The sequence below is a fragment of the Ixodes scapularis genome, unplaced genomic scaffold (assembly GCF_016920785.2).
Source record: "Ixodes scapularis isolate PalLabHiFi unplaced genomic scaffold, ASM1692078v2 PGA_scaffold2__306_contigs__length_199485367, whole genome shotgun sequence".
Classification (NCBI taxonomy): Eukaryota; Metazoa; Arthropoda; class Arachnida; order Ixodida; family Ixodidae; genus Ixodes; species Ixodes scapularis.
This window is the reverse complement of record NW_024609857.1, coordinates 13,614,926-13,619,312: the sequence shown is the minus strand read 5'-3', so window position 1 is coordinate 13,619,312 and position 4,387 is coordinate 13,614,926.

Below are 4,387 nucleotides of genomic sequence, written 5' to 3'. Positions count from 1 at the left end.
ACGCTCGACTTAGCCGTGTTTCTTGTTTTCTTGCGAATTTTCAGGCGAAAGTCAACATTCCGCATTAGCCACAGCGCCGTCAACGGGTTCCTCGTTGAAACTTGTTACGCCATTTACAAAATGCTGGGACCAAAATATCTGATGTCCCCGCGGACGAAAGATGAGTGGCTTGCAGTAATGAAGAACTTTTACGAAAGATGGCAGTTTCCGCAATGTATTGGAGCGCTGGACAGAAAACATGTCACAATTATCAAACCTACGAACTCTGGATCTGTTTATTTTAATTACAAGAAGACCTTCAGTATCGTGCTTTTTGCTCTTGTGGACGCATACAGCAGGTTTTTGTACATTGATGTTGGCGGACCTGGGTCTGATGGAGATGGAGGCATTTGGAGGACGACACCACTGCGGAATGCCATCGAGAACGGAACAGCCGGGCTGCCGACCTCAGGACCTGGACCGGTCGGCGTCCCACCCGTCATCGTGGGAGACGACGCCTTCCCCTTATCTATAAACTTAATGAAGCCGTACACTGGTACAAATTTGGATGAAGAAAAGGTTATATTTAACTACAGGTGTGTTGCCTACATCATGTGATTTCTAAACACCGTATTTCTTATCGTTTTTTTTCTTTTTTTTTTTAAATTTCAGATTAAGCCGAGCCAGACGGGTAGCAGAAAATGCGTTTGGCATTCTGGCAAACCGTTTTAGGTTTTTGCACACGACTATCGATGCCGAACCAGGAAGGGTCACCTCATTCATCAAGGCGGCGTGTGTGCTGCACAACTATTTTCGAGCTGCACCTGTGCTTTTTAACGCGTCGAGGGAGGACCACCAGCGAAAAAGGGCAATCTACTTCGGGCTACGAAGTTGCAAAGGGCGCTCCGGGGCAAGAGCTCTAGATGTGCATGAGCGTCTACTGAGATACTTTAATGACGACGGCGCCGTCGCGTGGCAGAGGGAACAGGCGGGCCTTAATCTGCGGATAAATAACAAAATGTAACCTTATCTGCATGTTTATACAAGTGCAGAAGCAAATATACCATTTCATGAGCTGTATATTGCTACTTCTTTTACTTAACAACCGTTCATGCATGTGCTGGCACTTTGACCACCAAAAACTTTTTGTGTTATGCTCTAATCGTTCAATTTTATGTAAATAAACTTGAAAGCATCTTTAATGTTTTCTTATATTTTATTTCGTCATGCTATAATATTGGTTCGCAATCTAACAGACGCGCCCCAGTCAAACAAAAACAGCCATCAGGTCCGAATGGAATAAGTACAAAAGGCAAAGGATACAAGCATTTGTTTGTTTTCAAGTATTCCCTTTACTTATGAGTGCGAAATGCTAATTTTGGATTAACATTTTTTAGTTTAAATTGGGTTCGTTGAATTACATTTATTCTTGCTGTCGGTCTAGGTAACGCTTGACTAGTTCCAATACCTCTATCTGACACCCAATAAAATTGGTTCCGTTTAGGTTTCTCATGTGGCCCGCCACTACTCTTCCGAAATTATCAGCGTCGTCGCCACTTTTTTCAGTTGCAAAACTTTCCGCAATTTTAGTGAAAGCAACCGTGCGCTCTTTCCACCCAGAGCTGGAGCAGTCATCTGTTTCTTTTTTTTTTTTTTCGTCATCGCACTTTGAGCGCTACACAGGAGTGCCAGACGCTTCCACACTGGGACTCGTTGTTCCGCGCGGTGTGTGTGTGTTGAAGGCGTGCCAAGGATAGGTTCCTTCATCTCGGTCATAACAGACGCCAATTCTGTCTCACTGTCCATCTGGAAAGGTAAAAGAAATACGAATGCATTACTGTAGAGGAACTGTATGTAAAGCCCACGCTTGCACGGCAGAATATCGCAAGTGTCTGCCATTTACTGTTCAGAGCAATGAGGGAGAGATAAAAAGAAAGAGAGATAGGGAGAGAGAAAGAGAGATAGTTTTAGTAGTGAAGGGAGGACGGCGATGGGTTACGTGGCCAAGAGTAGATGTCACAACCGTAGTATTGTGGGAGAAGCGAGAGTTGTTTTTTATGAAGACGCAGCAGGTCGGACCCATCGAAGACTCACCGGCGGTTGGCAATTTCACTTGCAAAATTTAATAAAAAAAAGTTTACTCAATACATTTGAATAAAACTGCGTTGCGGCCAGGACCCGGCCCGCGGGCCGCCGGTTGTCAAATCCTAAGAGAGTGTCTCGCAGTTTCATCCAGAGACTACCAGCGCTTCAAGAAACCGGGATTAACACGAGTGAACGAAACAAAATGCTGAAGCCCGAACAAAACAAATTGCTGAAGCGTGTAGAGCAAAGCCAGAACTCGAACGTCAGCCAAGCTAACAGGATTCAGTGACCTCCATCAACGAACGCTCGCCAACGTTTCGTTCGATAGGTATAAAAAATCAAGTTAAACGAATGGGTCAACCCGCCAAACGTTACTCACTCCACTGGGATCCTTGTGATGGTAACATTCGTTGCGCTCCCGGGAAAGGACAGGTTTGCTCCGATCCAAGAACAGGAGACTGCGGTAGAACCTCCATCTACCGTTGTACGTGTACTCCGCAGCTTGGCCACTCTTCGTCTTCGTAATCTTTTCCTTCTCCCGTCTGAAGATGCGTCGCTTATTTTTTTAAAAAAGCCCCTCACTCCCTCTAAAGTATTAGACAACAATAAGCGGTCAAACACAACACGGAATCGACATTAATTAGTCCGCCTTCAATGAACCCACTCTCCGTGTAAGGCCCATACTGGGAGTAGCGCCGTTCCATTTCATTGGCAATTTGTTTCCAGAGCTCCGATTTTATACCGTTGTTGTGGTACTGGTCGTTTTGAAGGCGCCAAACTCTTCTACGAGTGCGATTAAACAAAGCGTCGCTTCATCGCTGAGATCCTTCATCGTTGTCGTCTTCAATGCCAGGTTCATCAGACGCTGGCGGGATTGGAATCGACCGTCACGTGCGTTGCGTGGCCGTTTTCTTGTAACTTGGACCGCAGCGAAGCACCACCAAGGCTCTCGGCGCGAGGTGAGAGCGTTGGGAAATACCAATCCTGAACAGATATCTCGTGCAGCGAAGGCAGCGAGAAAGGTACGAGCTCGGACTCGCAGTTCTCGCCTTGGTTCACGCCAACCATGCAGTATTAATTCGTATGTCCTCGGACTTGCCCAAGTCCGCGGACTTGTCCGTTGTGACGTCGAAGCCACGTGATACGCATATTTAACAGGTCCGCGGACACCGTTCCCGAAATTTGTCCGCCGTGTGAATACACCTTTACACTCAAGGAGTAAATATTTGTGCTCGAGCGTCGAGAGGCATCCGTGTAGAGAGTATTGTCCCAGCTTTGTATTTGTTGCTCTAAGAATCGAATTCTGGCCTGTCTTCTGCCGTCATGTCTCCCCGGTTGCATGTGTCTGGGGATTGGACGAACTGTAATTTTACTTCTGATTTGATCATTTAGAATCTCGATGTCTTCGCTGCCACGGAGGAAACAGTCATATCCTAGTTTTGCGAGGAGATTTCTGCCGGTCGGGCTCTTTGTGAGTCGTTCTAGCTGGTTGAGCAGCTGGGCCTCTGCAAGCTCGGCGTACGTGTTGTGTAGGCCTAGGCTTGCGAGTTTCGCATTTGACGTGCTTACTGGCAGGCCGAGGACGTGTTTAAATGCTTTCCTAATTGCAGTGTCAATCTTCTTTGTTTGCTCCTGGTTGAGTTTATGGTACGGTAAGGCATAAACTATGCGGCTAATGACGAGCGCATTCACAAGTCGCACCCCGTCGATCTCTTTAAGGCCTCTTCGCTTGTTAATTATGCGGGTGGCCATCCTTTCCACCTGCGCGAGGGAGCGAAGCACTTTTGAGACGTTGTCTCCTGCTCCCCCTCCCTCCTGCAGGTGCATTCCTAGGATCCGTAGCGACTTGACCTGTGGAATCGTTTGGCCTCGCAGGTGTAGGTATAGGGGGGGATCAGGTCTCTTTTGGCCTCTGCGTTCTTTGATGAGGATGAGCTCAGATTTTTCGGCAGAGCATTGCAGGCCTCTAGGCTGTACATAGTTTTGTACCGTGTCTATAGCGCTCTGCAGTGCATTCTCTTGTTCGCCCAGGCTGCCTGCCGGAGTCCATATGGTAATGTCATCCGCATACAGCGCGTAGCGTATGCCTGCTATTTGAGAGAGAGCTTCTGGAAGCTTTCTCATCGCTATATTAAACAGGGTAGGTGAGAGCACTGACCCCTGAGGTGTGCCTCTGTTGGGCATATGGAACTCCGGAGTGCGAAGGGTGCCTACACCTATTGTGGCGGTACGATCCCTGAGGAAATCCTTGACATAGTTATATATTCGGGCTCCGCAATTCGTGTGTGAGAGGTTCTCCAGTATAGCCTCATGTCGCACATTA